The sequence below is a fragment of the Hetaerina americana genome, unplaced genomic scaffold (assembly GCF_022747635.1).
Source record: "Hetaerina americana unplaced genomic scaffold, ioHetAmer1.1.p SCAF_7, whole genome shotgun sequence".
NCBI classification, from domain to species: Eukaryota; Metazoa; Arthropoda; class Insecta; order Odonata; family Calopterygidae; genus Hetaerina; species Hetaerina americana.
The window spans coordinates 67,061,201-67,081,350 of record NW_027287316.1 but is presented as its reverse complement, the minus strand read 5'-3'; the positions used below and the strand labels follow the sequence as shown (position 1 = coordinate 67,081,350).

The 20,150-nt window shown below is 39.6% G+C and overlaps 1 protein-coding gene and 1 non-coding gene across 3 annotated transcripts in view; one reads left to right on the top strand and one right to left on the bottom strand.

Moving 5' to 3' along the window:
- LOC139696399 (glutathione S-transferase 1-like) overlaps positions 1-20,150 on the top strand; it is a 196,746-nt gene that overhangs the window by 90,009 nt on the left and 86,587 nt on the right. The window lies entirely within an intron of this gene.
- TRNAK-UUU (transfer RNA lysine (anticodon UUU)) lies at positions 514-586 on the bottom strand. The gene has a single exon. It is a non-coding gene; the product is annotated as a tRNA-Lys (tRNA).

Genomic DNA, 20,150 nt, shown 5'->3' with positions numbered 1-20,150 from the left:
CTGTAAAAACTACTTATGCAAAAAATGTAATTGTTTTTATCTGTTAGTGAAATTCGAATTTTTGTATTTCAAGGGCTCAATTCCTTAAAATAAAAAACTACACAAATATCTTTAGTTGATATATATATAAACTCAAGGTGTTTTTATAGCATGTATATATATATATATATATATATATATATATATATATATATGTATATATATATATATATATATATATATATATATATATATATACATATATATATATACATATATATGTGTATATATATGTATATACATATATATGTATATATATATATAGTATACGTATATATATATATATACACACATACTTATTCAGATGAAGATAGATATAAGGAAAAGGGATAGGAACACACATATAACGAACACAAGAGAGATGGGGAAGGTGGAATCGATCACAAGTGAAAAAATATTTCCTTGAGAGGAACAATAGATCTTTCGACTTGCCGGGAACATATAATGATTATAGAAATGTCATCGACAAAAAATCGCCCGAACAGGGACTTGAACCCTGGACCCTTAGATTAAAAGCCTAATGCTCTACCGACTGAGCTATCCGGGCTTATGACATAGTACAAGATTCTTTATTCTCTGATATTAAAGATACAGTAAGATAGCCATATCATTTGATAGCGGATCAAAATTATTATCATCATCATCATAATCGGATGTCGAAAGCAAGCAATAGACCAACATTTCTGTTTCAAAATTCGACAGCATTTAGAGGGATAATAATGTTTCAATGGGTCACCGGAGGATTAGGTCTTAAGTGTCCGTATGCTGAAAGAAGAAAAATATTTCCGGTCGTAATGATTTTTTTTTACCTTTTCCATCTGAAACTCGCGCAGGAAACATAAAGACAACAGCTGGATTAGAGAATAAAATTTATCAATAGGAATATTATTGTCTGCTAAAATTATCCATCAGGTAATATGCTAAAAAAATACGGCTTCAAAGGCGCACATATTTACTGATCATGTTATTAAAAAGTAGTCTCATGTCGAATTAACAAGTCAGAACGGGAAATTCTCTGATATATAAATTGTAGCTCCGAGGAGTTATTCAGATTTTCTTCAAAGTCACGTTCTCCGTTACGATATGGAGGCCATTAATATGAACAATTTTTGAGCGTTTTGTGTTAGTTTAATTCCAGTACGAATTTAACAGCATTTTTCGTACGCTATACGAGAAATTAAATGCGCATGGAATTAATTTTATGCTTGTTTCTCCAGTGATTTTGGGCTCAAAGAAATTAATTAAAATAGCCATAGCGATATAACTATATTGAAACCTCGCAATGGCAACTGCTTAGGTCACCGAAGTCACAAGTAAATATTTCTCTTCTCAGCAGGTACCGTATTTCAGGTAGAAAAATGTTGCAATTTCCACCATCACCAACTCAGTCAGTGAATTAATTCCATTGGGAACTCCCGCCAAGTCCAGAAGGACATGTCCCCCCTTAAGTGGATCCCCTTGAGGTGGCTAGGAGGAGGGAATTGGAACGATCACTTCCATCGATCAATGATGGTTACAACGATCGATGATGGTTTTCGGCTCTGCGAATTCAACTCCATGAGCCATGCCGCTAGTCCGACGCATGTTTGCGATTCGACAATGTTTCCTCGCCTTAAAATTCGTCAAGAATCAACGTTTGACAATAACTCACTCGGGGTATAGCTTCTCTGGAAGGAATTTTCAACTGTCTCCATTGAAATGTGGTGGATTGGTAGAGCACTCGGCCGATGAACCGTGGCGTACGGGGCTCAAACACAGAAGAATTGTGAATCTGGCAACTGATGTCATCCGGAAACCATAGATGTTAGGGCGAATATGTTGGGTACTTCTGCCGGATCAGCTTGTTGTCCACCGTGAGCAATCGCGGCACCCATCGGGCCGACAATTTTTTCATCGCCAACTTATCATGTAAATTATTAATTGCCGTTCCGGTGGATACACCCACGGCCTCCACTGCTTCGCGCACTTTCGTTCATCGATCAGCGAGAATCATGGAGTGGAGTTATTGAATGATTTCCTCGGTAACCACGTCTGACGTGGCGTCCTGGTCGCTCCTCATCAAAAACAGATGTTCGCCCACGTTTAAATTCGTTGAACCAATATCTATCTGTAGTCATAGATGGCGAAGTGTCCCCATAAACAGCATCCAACTTTGCTTTCATCTCCTCGCATTTCTTCCTACCCAAAAACAAAAAGCGAACGATACTGCTCTTTTTCCATCTCAGCGAGAATCACGAAACACGTCTTACTCGAATGGTTGCCAAATACAAACTAACCTTTAAATCAGTCTAAAATTTGTTTCACCGTCGTTTGACAGATGGCAGCACACGATGATAACATAAACCTCCCTCAGGAACGCTCTTTGTCGTCAAACACGGGTACTTATTGAACCGCCCTCGTATACCTCCCTTCTTGTTGTCTAGAAAGCCTACACTCTTCCACTTCCTCTACCCTGTCTATCCAACAGATCACTTCCTCCATCTACTTCTCTGCCAAAATCGGTAACTAACGTTTAGACAACACATAACTTTGATGCCACGTGTGCTGTGTGGATTCACCCCCTGTCACACACCTTAGCGGTGGCACTTACAAGGACGTCATGTATATGTAACGCACCAGCCCGGTTTCTGCGGACAGGGGCGATGCGGTGGCCACCCCTTCGCGTTGCGTCAGGCGGCCGCGAAGGGTTACGGAAGGGGAGGGGAGGATAGGGCGCGTGGGGTAGCAGAGGGTGTGGGTTGAAAACGGGTGGGGTGGGGAGAATGGCGAGGAGGGAAACGCGCGCGCCCTCACGCAAGCCAAATATAGCGCGGCAATGATATCCCTTTCAGAAACGCCGCATTCCGGCCCTGTATCATCAAAACGCCCAAAATATGAGAGTCGGAGGTGGGGGGGGGGAGAGAGAGGGAGAGAGAGAGTTTGGAGTTGAGGCAAGTCTCGCCATCCTTCTCCCCCTCGACGCCCTCGTTTAATACCGAGGGTTCTGGACGGCCGACGCAAGCGTTGAGTATTCAGCATTTTAGATTTACGATTTGCTCATCAGGATGAGTGCTAAGGCAATAGTATTTAGGCATAAACACGAACTTTTTTTACATTTTATCACGCATATTCTACAATTTGAGGTTGGTTTGCAATGGGCATTACAATGGTACAACGATACATTTCTTGGCCTCTACCAACAAAACACAATTTGACGTCTGACACTACATTAAGCACCTATTCATAATTTCCTTCTTCCCTTCATTCCATTCAACATACCTTTCAATTTCCTGCTCCTTCCTCGCTTGCCTAACATTCTCCCCTCTATCACAGTCTTCAACATCTAATTTCCCATGAATATGCTTTGGATCCATTTTTCCTTTATCCTAATGATTTCTCCCAACAATTCTCTCTCCTCCCCCACCATGCCTAGCACTTAGTCTTTTATTTTCCTTTCACTCCACATTACCTTTTTCATCCTTCTACACACTTGTATCTCAATGCGCAATCTGCACTTTTCGTCTCGCTTCAACGACCATGTTTGCGCGGCGCACAAAATCATACGCCGTATCGAAGTTGTAACCAGCCTTTTCTAAACAATCTCACTCAAAGTCCCTGTCCCCTTAAATTTGCATTAGTATTTGCTTTGTATCGAGGGAAGAATTTACCATGTGCTGGTGTGTAGTGTATTTTTTTTGTTGACTTTAAAAACCCAGGTTCCGTTCTCGGTGTGTTTCGTTAACTTCAGCCAACCTGTGTGACATTTTGGGTAGGTACTATGTTTTCTGAGGGAGCCAAAGCTTCGCCTAACATAACGGAATCTGACACACCAAACAAAATTAAACTGTTCTTCATTTCCCCTTCCCTCCCTTCATTCCGTCCAACATCCCTATCCTATTCCTGCCCCTTCCTCGCTTCCCTAACGTTCTCCCAACTTTCACAGACTTCAACATCCCTTCGCCAATCTGCTCTGCATTCATCTTTCCCTTGGATATCTCTTAATAATCCCATCTCCTCCTCCACCATCCCCAACACTTCATCGTTTGTTTTTCTTTCCTTCTATTTCATCTTCACCACACTCACACCTCAAAAATCTCTTGTCTATGCCCGACGTGTTGCTTTTATGATGAAGTCTTGCCGAGCCGTACAAAATCACGTCGCATACATGACGACCAAGAATTAATATCCACCGTCTTCTAACATACCGAGAGTGTAATGCCTTTTTGAATGCTAACATCCAATGCATAACGAATGCATTTTATTATATTTTTATACTTATGGACTCCGCAAGAGACAGTTTGCAAATATGTCCAAGTAGGCCATCGCCAACATAAACGATCTTTCCCTTTTTAATCTATCCCATCTAGAGTAATCAATTTCAATCAACCCATCGCACGTGCGTGGCAGGCAGCCTGAATGCTTGTCCTATAACATGAAATCTTCGGAGACCATTCCTATTCCTCGTGTAGGGGCAAGCGTCGCGAAACCCTCATTCTCCGACGGTGTATTCTGACCTCAAATTAGTGTTCGCTTGGCTTCTCCTCGCACATATACGGTTTCGCGCAGATTACCCCCTGGAAATTTGCGAGCCCGAACATTCCTTGCTGGCGAATGCTCACAATTCGTGCTCATTGGTTTTGAATATTCCATCCCTCCTTCCCCCATCCCCACACTCCCTCTCTCTCTCTCTCTTTAACCCCAAAGGCATCGATTCAGTTATAGATTTAATAACCAATCCGTCCCACTCTGGCAAATACCTGTGCCAAATATCACGTGCCAATTATTGTTTATTGATAAACTCTTGAGAGAATTCCAGAAACGGAAAGAGGGCTTCTCATCAACATATGAACAATTCCCTGCACCCCACTGCCAGGGCGTTGGGCAGGGGGTGTTTGGATGTCAAGCAAGCCTGCATAATATTCAGTCCATGATCATACTTGAATACATGTTAGTTCACATTCAAGCACGCTCACGTAAATACGTGTATGCCTTTACGCATCATGCACTTATTGTTTCCTCTGATAAAGACATCTGATTCTAACATTCAAATTAATTTAAATTTTTCTCGCTCTTGGGTACGATTTTGCGTTGATTGCGTATCGTGCAATGGGAGAACGAGTATATGATTTTGCCATACAACGGTGTTAATCTCTCTTCTTCTACCCCAGTGGTTGAATCTACCAAAATAATTTCATCGCATAAAAATTTTCTATTGGCGCTTAACAATATTCTACGGGGGCGAGGGTAGACCAGAGGTAGCGTGTCTGCCTGTGGAGCCGAAGGTCGCTGTTTCGAGTCCCGTAACCGGCTTAGAAAAAGTTTTTTAATAGTTTTTCGGAACGAGGCAATCACACATAAACTGAAAAACCACAACAATGGTATTTCCGAACGAGGCAACGAGAATAATAGACCCCTGAACTCGTGGTGAAAGGCAGCAGTTTCGCCATTAGGTACTGGTGGTGCAGACCGACTGGGTCGGCCTGGCATCAGCTGTCATGGGTGAGGGCAAGAGTGAAATTCACGGTATTTGCCGTAGTACTGCGATGTGGAAGGCAATAATACACCACCACATTATTCTCCCTAGAATATGCAGACTTGTCTTAAATTCAAGTACAGTAGAATGGAAAGATATGCGTTTTAGTAAACCAATCCTAGGATTGAAATATTAAAAGAAAACAATTTTCTCGATGCCGCAAGCATACTCCGGTTCCCTATATCTTTCTAAAAGCCTAGGACCTGATTTGTTAATGTGTGGTTAAAATCAAGTTTAACCTCTTATTAAGGCCAAAACTGTGTTTTTTGATTGATAGTTAAGTTAAAAACCGACCGGTAAACATTTCAATAACTTACAGGCGGTGTTGCTATGGTTGCAATGTTCACATTCACCAATGAGCAATCTAATTAGTTTATAGAATTGGATTTTTCGATAATCTCAAGGTTAAGTCAACGTGTGCATAAACTAAGGACTGAATTTAGCAAGACATTGTAAAACTGGTACTAAGTGTTGCCTGCTCTCTTCGAGAATCAACTAGGCTCCCAATCTGATTCTCTCCAGCATACCCAGGCCGCTTACTAGTTTGTCGTAGGTATTTTTTTAACCTAGCGACATCATATATGCATATATATATATATATATATATATATATATATATATATATATATATGCATATATATATATACATACATACATATATACACACATATATATATGTATGTAAAAAATTAAAAATATATATTAATAAATATATATACATATAAATATATGTATATATAAACTTATAACATTTACGGAAGAGAATTTCCTCCAGCGTTGAAGATATTCCACTTCGTCTTGTTTTCAGCAACATTATTTAATTTTGCACGCTTTTAAAGTCCCTTTAGTCCATCCAAGCGACTTCCTGTATTTCTCGAATTTCTCTTCCGCCAACTTTCTCTTCCAATGCAATATTTAGATCGTCTCCGTCTGTTTTTCACTCAGAACGATTTATGTTTCCCATCATTAAATAGACAGTTAAAGGAAGTTAAAATCCCATCGTAAGCACACGATTCTAACAACTTTTACAGTCGCAGGACCGGAATAAATAATCATATTAGAGTTAATTTCTTAATTACGCTCAGTATTATCAAGTATCTCATTTCTTTCTGATTAACTTCTAACAGATAGACACTTTATTTCATGGATGGATTTTTTCCACTAAAAAACCGGCTGGTCTGTGGCCGAGGCTTTTGGTTTTCATTGTCACCCACAATGTTGTCTGGCCTTCTTTGAACTGCTCGCCTACACATCCATAACACCAGCGCCGCATATCTCACTGAATTGAAGATGGATTTCGACGACTGTGCATAACCACACAATTAGAAAAAAAAATGAGTACACGCGCTGATACTGTACGCTAAGTGAAGCCATTTTAAATATTGAGAGCGTTTTCCACTCCGGCAATAGCTATAAGCGAACTCTTTCACGCATTGTTTTCAGTGCAGCCAACGGTATATTGTGTATATAAATAATTCCTGAGTATTTTTAACCCAAATACATTTTTCCGTCTTCCGTTAATTCCGATAAAAAATTGAGATACCTGGGAAACTGAATTTATCTCGTAAAATAATATAGTTTATCACAAATAATATATAAATATACAACGCACAAAAATAACACATAAATAAAACAAGGATAAATCACATTGTCAGTCAGGTTAACTCTATTTTACATAATAAGTGAAATGATATCTATTATCAGTAAATAATAAATTCATCTACTTAATCGCAATTATTGCTTACAACTGTCTCGTTTTTAGTTTTGTAATTCAGAATAAGGCAAAAAATGTGGCGAAGGCGCATTATTCGACGGACGATTAACCTTCCAGATTTGGGCTTTGTTCGTAACCTAGGTAACCACTCCCTGGACTGAAACATTTCCTATTTCCTTTTCCGCTTATGCAACAGTCAACAACTTGTGACGTAACGATTACCCTTCATCAGTCGGTATTCGGGGTGTCCTTGTTTTTATTACTCGGAGGACAGTGAATTGGGTGCGAAGCCCCTCAAATTAAGTCAGCTCCATTGGCCCTCAAAGTCCCTCCGCACGAGGACTACTTTATTTTTGTGATGATTAAAGGGTAAACTACGAAATCTAAAACGAGTCAGTCCATTTCATCATCTCCCAACGTAGATATTTGATAGAAAATATAATGATTTAGCTCCATTGTGAAAGTCGTTTTTTCCGAAAATGTAGTTTCCATTGATTTGTTCACTATCGAAAACTTCAATACCGGATCCGAATTCAAAAACAGCAATAGAACACGTCTCCATACTTCCGCTTCCCAAAATGCACTGGAAGAATGTAACGACCTTAAATCTAAGCATGCGTGTTGAGGGGGAATGTTACTTCCACACGCCACCAGAATTGCTTCTGAAGACCATTTTGCTGGTGGTCTACAAGCATGTGTGCATTACTTTTCAGCCTACCATCGTAGCTCCTCTACGCTGCACGCGATTCAATTCGGCAATTAATCTAACTTCGTGAGGATCCAATATACATGCAGCATATTCTAAATTAGGTCTAACTAGCGACAGATAATATTACTCTTTGAATTTTTCATCACATTTACCCAGTATTCTTCTAATAAATCTAAATGTTTGGTTAGCTTGTCCACATATTCCCCGTATATGTTTCACCCAGGAGAGATCGTGAGTGAAGATAACGCCTAGGTAATTAATCGCTAATTTATCAGTTAAAATTTTTTAATACTTATCTCAAAAATTGCACTTTAAATGGCTGGATTGCCGTCACGTCTTCCATGACACCCAGTTCTAAAGCACTTAAAAGAGATGCCATAGACGGCATATCCACTATTCACAGAAGGATAGAATGTGGTAGTAACGCAGTCATGTGATTTTGGTACTCTATGGGTGGTGCCAAAATCATTTTTTTTTATTATTTACATTCATCGTAAGAACAGTTTTCTCAATTAAGCCTAGTATAATGAACGCGCAGCGTCAGAAAGAGGACTAACACGGTGATGTACAGATATATCCTGCACAGTTCAATGTATACGAGGATGAAAAAGTTACAAGAGACAAGGGAAGAACTGGAAAAATGAATAAAAGTCGGTGGGGAATTCATATTATTAGTTAGGTTTACAGATGATCAAGCTGATCATGTCTGTCAATCAGCCAAGGGTTTACAAACCCTGGCGAGTGTATTGAAAAGTAGGTATGGTACGAGAACGGTAGGTATGGGATGAGAATAAATGTAAATTAATCAGAGGTTATGCGATTTTCTAGGAAGAGAAAAGCTAAGTTCAATTTTAAAATAGAAAGATAAAAACAAGAGCAGATTAGATATTGTACCTATCTCGAAAGTTTTCTCTACCAAAATGGTGAAAGTATTTGGACATGATGAGAATAATTGCGTCAGGCAAAACTTTCACAAGGAGGGAATCGATGACAGGGATATTGAGTAAGGATGCTAAGAAAAGACTGGTTAAAACCTTGATATGAAGCGTAGCTATGTACGGTGCGGAAACGTGGTCATTGAAGCAGGAGGATAGACGTAGATTGAAGGCTATTGAAATGTGGGTGTGGAGAAGGATGGAGAAGGTGAAATGGACGGAAAGGAAAACAAATGATGAAGTGCTAGGTACGGTGGACGAGAAGAGAGAATTATTGGGAGAAATCCCAAGAAGGCAGGGAAAATGGATGCACAGAGCATTCTGATCAGCAGTAGGATGTTGAAGACTGCGATAGAGGGGAGAATGCTAGGCAAGCAAGGAAGGGGCAGGAATAGGATAGGGATTTTGGACGGATTAAAGGGAGGAAAGAAGTATGCAGAATAGAAGTGGGGCTTGTTGTATGGTTGGATGCCGGGTTTTGTTTTGCTAAAAGAGACAAGAAAAGTATCTCTGTACCATTTGTTAGCTTGTATCCATCAAAAACCAACCTTAACTGGCAAATAACCGATTATAACAAATTTACCAAGTTGTCAACTCCTGGATGATGGACGTAGGTCTCGTGTCATTTATATTCTCCGACAAATATTTTGGTTACGTGCTGCGTACTATACTGCCTCTACTATACGGTGCGAATGCAGACCGTGTAACTCTCAGGTTGCCGGCGCTGCGCGCGATTGTGTTTTTTCGGCGATCTCGACCCAACAAGCGCAGACAGGTCTCTTCACCGACCCCGGGGGAAGAACCTTCGAGGCGGACGGTCTCCGCCTCCGGCGACGCCCGGATAAGTATTGCTTCCCTCCTCGGCCGCCCCAACAGGCCGCTCAGCTAAGTGCCCTCACACGCCCCCGCTCCCCTTCCAAATACCCTCTCGTACCGAATCTCTCCCTCCCCCCCTCCCCAGCACTCCTTGCACGAACTCCTCCCATGAATCCCATTACTGTTCTTCTTGACCGTCTTGCCAGTGACGTCATGGAGTTACGCTCTCCGCAAATAGAGCTCGTTCCTTTTTATCTCATCACTAACTCCTTCAAACACTTTTATCCCTCCCTCTCTCACCTCCTTCCTCTTTTGCTCCTTCTCTCTCTTCCTCCGTACGCTGTACATTCCCTCAACAGTGTATTGAGGTTTCTTTAAGTAACGTAAGACTCTTTCATCTTCAATTGTTTCATCCTATTGCCTATTTTTAAATCTTCAGAGGATAGGATAGCTTTTCGATTGTCACTTGCTAAAAAGTATTAGTTTTCCATTTGCAAGTCAATTTCCTTGTTTAATTCAGCACACCGAACATTCGCTGTGAAGGCTTCCGCGGAGCTTCGTGATTGAAGATCGAAATATTCCGGAATTTCTTCCGCGTGGGTCCAATTTTTTGGGCGACAGATTCGCTAGCGTTACAGTCGGCGTCTTTAAGTCAAGAGACCTGAAAACGTCGTCTACGATGCCGGTGAAACTGTCGTCCTAGATAAAGGACCCACGAGGAATAAATCCTAGAAGATTTGGATATTGAATTTGCGCCGAACATGGTTTCAACTGAATGGGTCCATTGTCAAAACAACGCTTTTGTCAGTGTGCTAAATTAAGTGTGAATATTGACTGGTGCTATCCTTCTCTTAAACTGTCCTCAGAGGTATTTTAAGTCTTCGATCGAATCAAAGGAAATCAAATTCCAGAAAATAGTCCTTTTTGGAAGCCTAGTTCGTATAATTCGTTGATTCGATCACGTGACGATGAACGTATAACGCGTTGGAATCGGAGTATTAGTCACTTTTGATTGCACAATGAAAAAGTTAGTCATAATTAATGAATGAAACACATTCGTCTGTTTGTTTTATCGCCTTTGATTCCGTAATATTTCAGGTATAATTCCATTTAAAGTGGCTGAACGCAGAGGGGAAGAAAAATAAGTTGTTAAATGGGAATATTGTTATGTTATAAGCATCAATTAGATACCAATTAACGAAGAACAATCACAGCTTCTCCCTAGAGACGATAAATTTCTTGTCTGGAAGATATTATCTCACAGTGAAAAAGATCTATCTCACAGACAATGGTCTTCCATTGTACCCGCGGAGGAGGCGAGGGGAGATCGCTAACATCATTTGCAAATTTTTCTTCTGCTTTCGTTGTCACGGCAATCGCAACAGTGACGCTTGTCAGTACTACTATACAGTATACAATTGCGTCTGTATATCCTGTATATTGTCTGTAAGAAAATTATCACGCAACATTTTAGATTATGTTGTCACATCTCGAATTCTTTTTTTCAGGAAAATTAACATTTTCATTATCGTTCCACAGCCATGTTCCCTGCTCCGACTCGCTTCCTTCGCTCTTAAACTCTTCGTTTTTCAAACTGAAATTCTTAACTGGATCCCTTGGCAATCTTTCCGCCTCACCAAGGAGTTGGTTGATAATCGTTCCCCCAACACAGCTAACATATCACAGAGTTACCCAAGCACGTTCGTTAGCGTACTAAACGGTCTGGAGGATCCAGTATGAACTCGTTTAGATTAAAGGTTGAGATGAAATGGGTAGTCTACTTAATTCCTCCTAAAGACTTCAGTCCTTTTAGTTTAGTGTCAGTTGTCATGAGAGCGCCCCTGTCACTTTGAAAGACATTTCCATTAGCGTTCCTTGGGTTCTCTTGTCGCTTCAGCAAATATATTGATATGCTATATGGATCATGGGAAATGAAAACAGGGGAAATTATTGAACGATTGCAAACTGGATTCACAACCATATAATCTCCTTACAGATGAAGCAAGATGATAAGCTTATATTGGAATTTTTTGAGATGTGGATGTGGAGAAGGATAGAAAAGGTGAAATGGGCCGAAAGGAAAGCAAAAGAAAAAGTGCTAGGCATTGTGAGAGAGGAGTAAATAGGATTGTTGAGAGAAATCCAAGGGAGGAAGGAAAGATGGATGGAGAGCTTTTTGATTGCCAATGGTTTATTAAAGGTCGGTATAGGGGGAGGAGAACGATAGGCAAACAAGGAAGGGATTTTGGGCCATAAGACGGAATTAAAGTACAGTTTATTATAGTTTGGAATGTTAGAATTTGTCTTTTTTGGTGAGAATTACAAATTCATTAGGGTAGAGTTTGCGTCAATCCAAAAAGTTACTTTAAAAAGGTAAACCTACATAAAAATTATCTAATAACAGTTGCTTCATTACCAATCGTCTCTTATCCTGTTTTATTCATTAATTTTTAATCCGAAACCATCAACTAAAACCCGGTATGAAATGTAATTAGGTGAAGTTTGCGTGCATTCAAAAATCTACCTTAAAACGGTAGACTACGAAAAAATAATATAAATACAATTGCTTCATTATCAAGCGTCTCTTATCCTTTTTTTTATTCATTAATATTTAATCTCAAAATAGCTACTTTAACCGGTAGAAAAAACATAACAGAAGATTTTCTTGTTGAAATTAACTCTTAAAACGCACATTTTACTTTCATTCGGCAAAACGCATTACGCTTGCGAAATCTTTGTCTTCATTCCATTTCCTCACATTACCGCACTTTATCAAAACCATTCCTGTTCGTGAACTAAATCTAATTTCACTCGCCACGCCACAAACGCAGATTTAATCACGAGTGCAGCGAAGCATAGTTTGCATTTCAAACGAAGACAACCAAAGAGAGGATAAATTTAACGGTGGCTGGAGTTGTAATCGCGCTCTTAATCCACGTCCTTTCATTAGTTCACCCAGGCTGAATCAAAATTCACTCAAACTGAAACAAACAAAATTTAAAGCGTCGTCAAAACCTTATCGCCTACGTAACGTCTAAGGCCGCAGTAATAAGGTCAGACTTATACGCTGGGACCAAAGATACGGAGAAAAAGGGAGAGAGAGAGGCACGTAAACAAAGGAATGCAGGGAGAATGTTTCGCAGCATACAGGAGAGAAAGATGGAGCGGAGCGGAGGTGGATTAAATTTAATATAGAGCGTAAGAAGGGATGAAAATGTCCCCAGTTATGAGACTACTGACACAGCAGCAACAGTTGGCACAGCACACTAAGATGACTGCTAGAGTGAAGGTTCACACTTTTAACGCTCTAAAAATCTTCATTATTTAAGAAATGATACATAGTTACAGGTTGGTAGTCAAGCGGGTATAGCGTGCTAAATAGAGGAGCTAAATTTGTAAAACGTATCATGATAAACTCAGCAGCCTATGTAAGCCAGCGTGGATTAATGTTATTAGATGAACAAGTTTGGGAAACGCTCACGGAGCGAAATATAATTTACAGGATATCTTTAATAAACTGGAAGCGGGTTTCTTCGGCGATGATGTTGAAAATGTATTATTAACTCCATCCTTTTACTGTAGGAGAGATCTGGACAGTAAGAGTAGAGAGATAGAACCGATAACATACGATGTCATTTTTCTCACGAACTTTAAACTAAGATCATATGAAATAATGACAACATACAAAGATACTTAGAATGTTAAAATTATATTTATTTTTTAACTCCAAGTACCCTAATATTGTGTCATTATTTCATCTAACCTTAGCTTATAGTACTTCTGCTTACTAGCAGGTTGTCTCTCATGCGTAAATAAGTATTTCACATTTAGATAACGTAGTGGATTTAATTTTAGCTATCATGATCTATATCTTTCGAATTATTTTACATATGTATTGTGACTAAAAATTAGAAAAATCTCAAATTTTGATATTGCATGCCTAGTATTGAGGCACACCCTCACCATACCCCACTGTGATGACTTGTAGGGTAGATTGAGAATTATAATAAACCGCACTGACGGCCATCGTTCGAGAAATAGACAAAGTGGCTTTCTTTTTATGCCAGCACTGTTGTAGTGAATGAATGATTTCACGTGCAATCTTTAAATCCAGAAAGTGTGGCTCAATATGTAAAATAATCCTTTATATAATTTGATTAACAACGATCATGATTATATTAATGACTATTCGTGAGAGTATGAAATCGCTTGCGACAAAAGATTTCTCGGACAAGTCGACTCAAAGCATATCCTAAACGCCAGCTTGGCATAAATACAAGCAGTTTGACTTATTAATATGTTACTTTTATTTCCAATATGTAGCTAGTCACCAACTAAGAAAAGGTGAAAGTTTAAATCAGTGTTCAATATTGGCGTTCAGTGGTTGGAATACACTTGGACTACGACAGTTTTCACCTCCATTTACACAATATCTCGCCACCAGCCAAAAATTCACAAATATATTATTTCATTCGTACGCTTGAATGCTGGGTCATATACAACTCTCCTCCTCATACATACGTGCACATAATGCAGCAATTGTTGCGCTTGACCGTGGCGCTTATTCGCAAGTCTATGACGCTTATTAACATTTTTTAACAAAACCTAGCGGATTTTCTCTTGACCTTATTCAAATCTTTGGTAACGGTTTTTTCCCATGGATACAAGTTACTCCCAAGTATTCTTAATGCAACTTGACTGAAGCGTAGTAACACCTGTCTCTTACTTTTCCACTATATTTTACTACAACCCTTCCAATGAAACCTAGCTTCTTTCAGGCTCACTTGCTTCTTCTTTTGATGTGTGTACCCCAGTTTTACGTCCCTCTAAAAGATCTGAGAGTCTGAAAGGTATTGAATAATAAAGCTACGAATATTTTTCTTTTGAGAGTGGAAATGGGAAAATGGACGGAAAGGAAAATAAACGAAGAAGTACTAGGCGTGGTGAAAGGAAGGAGATAGGGTTGTTGGGAGAGGTCCAAAGGAGACAGGAAAGCTGGATTAATGGCTAGATGATAGGCGAAGGAATGCTGAAAACTGTGGTAGAGGGGAAAAAGTTAGAAAGATGAGAAAGGGGCAGGAACAGGATAGGCAGAGACATTTTTAGTTTTACTTTGTACCTTATGAGCCCACCACTAGGGTCTATGGTAGGAGGCGATTACACACTTGACTACTCCTGACTCAAAACACATTTCACTCCTAGCGAGGTCAGACAAACGTTATTTTTTCTGATCCTTTATCGTTTGTGGGAAAAATTACATCTTAAATATATCTGCTCTGCAATAAATCTCGCTAATTTTTTTGCATGATCTCTTCTACCGTAATACGAAGGAGCAAATAACATATTTTCAACATCATTGCTAAAGAGATATCCTTCCAATTAATGGAAGAGGTTCAACCTGCAATTTAACCTTCCCTCCGTGATATTTTCCAGCCTAGCACCTCTAATAATTTTGATACGCTACTCTGTTTGTCATAACAATGTTTCATAAATAAAGCTCCTCTTCTGTACTTGCGATCTAATTCGGCCATCAATCCAACTTCATGAGGATCCCATATACTAGCAGTGTATTTTAAATGAGGCCTAGCCAGCGAAAGAAAACTTGTTTTAACGAAATAAAGGGAGGGAGAATGATTGCAGAATTGATATACTCCTACGTGTATACTGTGGGGTGTCTTGCTGTACAAAGCTAAGTAACTTAGGTTAAGAAAATTTAAGTTTTTGACAATACAAAAAACCAACTTTAAAGTGTATGCTACTAGAAATAAATCATATTTCGGATTGCGGTATCGGAGAGCTTAATGATTTTAGGATTTGTCTTCTAAACATTGAGCATATATAAAAAATGAAACACACTGTGCTGCTTCCGCAAACAAATGTTTAACGCACTAATAGTATAAATGGCAGGTTCAAATTAAACAAGAAATGTTCTCATCTGTTCCGATGGTACGTAGTTTAGGCTTTGGGGAGGTGTGCCTGGGATCCATATATAAAAAACTATCAATATATTAATATATGTCATCGTCCATTGTGGTTTTTTTTGTTCCGATATCTGACTAACGTTAAAATACACAGATGATAAGCTTGGCGTCCCTTCGAAACAGTCCTTGGAATAAGATATGTGTATTGTAAAGGAAGGATTTGCCTACAACTAAATGGCCTGCAAGCCACCACTTGGGTGTGTGGCAGTGGGTGATATAACAACAAGTATGCAGAATCATAAATTAGGTTTTACGTCATTGTTGTCAACAATAAATATTTAAAATAATGTAGATCATTATAACTACAGGCATTTGCACAACGGTATCTAAGCGTAAAATACTTCCATACACATAAAAGAAAGAGATGCTAGTAGCTAGAATGGCAATGAACTAAAGCCCGATGAGATAATGACAACATATTAGGCTACTTAGAATGAAAAGAGAAAAATACCTCCTCACAACCGTAATGCGGTCTTTCATTTCCATTCTAATTCCCTCTCGTTATCTGGAAAAATGTCATCTTGAATTCGTGGGCATTCTACGCTTGATATCTTTAATTTTATTTCCGTGTTCTCTCCTACCGTGGTACGATAGGTCTAATAATACAATTCCAATATCATCGCTAAAGTAATCCTATTCCAATTTATACAAAACATTTATCCTAAAAATCATATAAATTAACTTTCGTTCAGTGAGTGATTCCCGAACTAGTCCCCCTAATAAGCAATTAACTCAAATTAATTTATCATTACAACAAATCGGGTTATTATCGGCTTTTTCTCATCCTCCGTAATTATAATAAATATTACGTGTTTCTGAGGGTACTTCGATCATAGAGATTAAGTTTTTTCATTACCTTCATTCCTTCATCTTTGAGGATACCCTGCTCCGTAATCCATTTCTCTTTCTCCATCATGCATTTCATCACAGCTCGTCACCTTCTGGCAATGCTCATTCCATAGGAAGTGTCGCGCTCTAACGCGTCACGAGGCTCAGAGTGTAGCGGCGTCCCGACTCCACTGTAGCCACTGACAACGTCTCTTATCCGTCATCTTTGAACTCTCTCGCGGACTATAATCCAAGATTGTATATCAATCGGCCCTGATTTATTCATCCGGGAGGGAGGTGGTATTGTTTCAAAGCGATCGGGTTCCCGAAGTCTTGAGTCGAGTGGTCTGAGAGAGAGAGAGAGAGAGGGCCGCCGCTTTGTCGGACGTCGTCCGAGCAATATGCTTCGATTGACGTGTCCATTCGTCGCCGTTGGTGATCGCCCATAACAACCCAATCTTGTTGTTTTCAATCTCCGTCTTCGCAGTCGTGGGGGGAATGGAAGGACGGGGACGGTTCCCTCAGTCCCTTCCCCATCCCCCGGATCCTCCCGCCCTCGCAAGCCGAGGCCAACGGACCCGTCGCAAGGCTTTGGTCAATTGTTCTGGATGTGTATATATATATATATAGATATATATATATATATATATATATATATATATATATATATATATATATACACACACAACACACATACTCGTATATACTCATGCATAACGTGCGTGTACATATATGATATATGTGTTAGGAATCCGCGACCTTCGACGCACGCGTACTGGTGGAGGAATGGGGGGGATTGTGTGAAGTGATCCTCGAGGCATTCGTGATCGACACCCCTTCGATGACCATTCCCCCGAGGGAGGTCCGATACGAGGTCTTGGTGACGTTAACCGGTATTTCTTCCTATATCCGATAGGCTTGGAATTTTCAATTAGACGGAGTGTGACGGAGGTGATCAACTTGGAATATAAAAATTTAGGCTCAAATTTGTTTAAAAAAATCAACCAGGTGTCTTGAGAAATGGTATAATTTTAACTTTCAGCAGCTATTTTTATTAATTTTTTTCTGATTATGTTATATAGGCATTGAAACTTCGTTTTAAAGAATAAATAGGTATGTTGAGTGCTATTTCAATATTTTGTTGTCCCATTTATTCTTCTTATATTCTTCTTTCCGTCAGCTTTATTTCTTCCATTCTCTTCGACCCAGACATCCCAAAAGCCTCCAATCTAACCTATCTTGTCGCCTGTACGACTAAGTTTCCGCGTCGTACAAAAACCCGCTCCATATTAAAGTTTTCTGAACATCATTAATCAACGTCCCTGTTATCAACTCTATCTTGTGTAAGCTATTGTGTTCTTTGATCAACGTCATCATCGTTCTTATGTACCTAATACTTCAACTATATTGGTCCAAAACACTTTCGAGATACGTAAATTATTACATCTGCTCTAGTTTACATCATTTTACGTACTCAATAAATTGTCCACAAACGCAGTTCTTTCAATCTAACTCAATGAGATATCGTGGAGAAATATCCGCACTAAAACTGTGATTTGTTGATTTAGCGCGGAAACTGGCGAGCCCAAATATGATCGCACACAAGTGTCTAGAAGGAATAGTGACTTCTTAAGCAACCACGTCTCAAAATTCTTCATAGTAATGCTACGAAGAGACGTGGAAATTTCTCACTGCAAAGGAGTCATGCACGTGGGGCGACGGTAGGTACGTATGTAGGAGGTGTGTTCATAAAGTAACGGGAATTTTTTAATTTTGCATAGTGCACCATGGGTTCTTACCACATACGGACGAACGAAAAAATCTCCCATATTTGTGGCGGAACAATTCATTACTTTTACACCACCACGATAAAATGCACATGCTCTCACAACTCACTGCTAGTTGGAGTGAATTTTTGGCCAAAACAGCGTTGTAATAATGCCCCAAACTCCGTAATCGCCAGACATACCCCCGTGTGACTTACGTCTGCCCCCAAAAAATAAAAATGAGAACCTTAAAGGGTCGTAAACGCATCGCTGAGAGAGCTAAAAGCTATACCAAAGAACGAGTACCAGAAGTGTTTTGAGGATTGCAAAGAGCGCTGGCATAAGTGGTATCTAATGAGAACTACTTTGAAAGGGATAACATTGATGTAGCCGAATAAATAAAAAATTCTTTCCAAATAACTCAAAATCCCGTTAATAACTGAACGCACCTCGTATGCACGGTATCATTAGGAAAATTTTCTAACTATTGCCGGGAGCGATGAGACCAAGAGTAGGCTCGGATAAACGCGATGGCGGAGAAAGAGATGAGGCAATGTTCATTCGAGAGCACGCACTCCTACCAACATTTTTGGCCCCACCGACCTCGCACGAGAGTGCAGGTTCACCTGCCGTGATTCTGTCGAGAGGTACACACGTTCTGTCAGATAGCAAAGGCCCTCTCCACCGATAACGGAGAGCACTGAGCCATGTTGACAGAAGCGACGCGCTATCTCTTCGTGTCTGCCGCGGGCCTTGCCTTCCGAGTCTTGCCGATGGAGTCAACCATATGTTTTTCAATCCGCACAAGGCTCATAGAGTTTGTCGTTATTTTTTACTTTGTCCAATGGCCAATAAATGATGAATGAGGAACTCATACTTAAACGATTTCCACGGAAATTCCGCATAAAATAAAAAATGATGGGATAATGAGACAAATTATTTTCTTAATTTCCAAAATAGAAATAAAGATTTCAAAGACTTAAAATATATGACGAACTAAAATGAAATTACGCGATATATTAAGAGATATTAAGAAGTTATAACGAGAGGAAAGTAAGAGATCGGCTCGAAAAGTCTTTCCTTGATGAGCATGAATCTAATAACACTTCAGGTTGATAGTCTTTGTTTGCTGCGTATAACATCAACATTGATTCTCCACGTAGCATACAGGTATTGTTCGTGTGAGCCCAACTCCGACGAGTTTTCAATTGGGGGCATAAGGTATTTTTTATTAAATATTACACTTCACATGCAGAAAAGACGCTTTTGCTCTCAGAAAACGAAACTGGAATATACATCTACATGTACTTTATACCCCGCAAGCCGCCGCAAGGGCGTGTGGCGGGGAGTGTTAGGACACCACCCGTAATGAAGAAATAAAAAAAGCCGTATACCAAAGCCACAAATTTCTACTATCTGCAAACAAAACATGGTATACATTCATGCAAGAACACTTACACCCCAAACGAATATAAAAGGTCTCGCATCATTGGGTATTGTAAAATTGCTCCATCTTTCCATTACAATTATATTTTTGTCCTATTTGATAAATCATAAAATTAAACTATGTGTGTCCAGCTCTTGAAACAATTGAAATAAGAGTAAGCTGATAATAGAAAACGTCTATTCCTACCACTGGGTTCAGAAGATTCAGACTTAGGCAGAGCGGGATTCAGAAGTAAAACACAGTGGGATCTTCCATAAGTATTAAATGCACGAACACGCGCCGACTTATTTTTATCAAGCGCACAAACACTCACGAGGCGAAATTTTTCCACGGTTAGAAGCGCACGCAATCGCGGATTCGTGACCTCGTCTTTGTTTGCAAAATCCCAGAGGTCTCACATCCT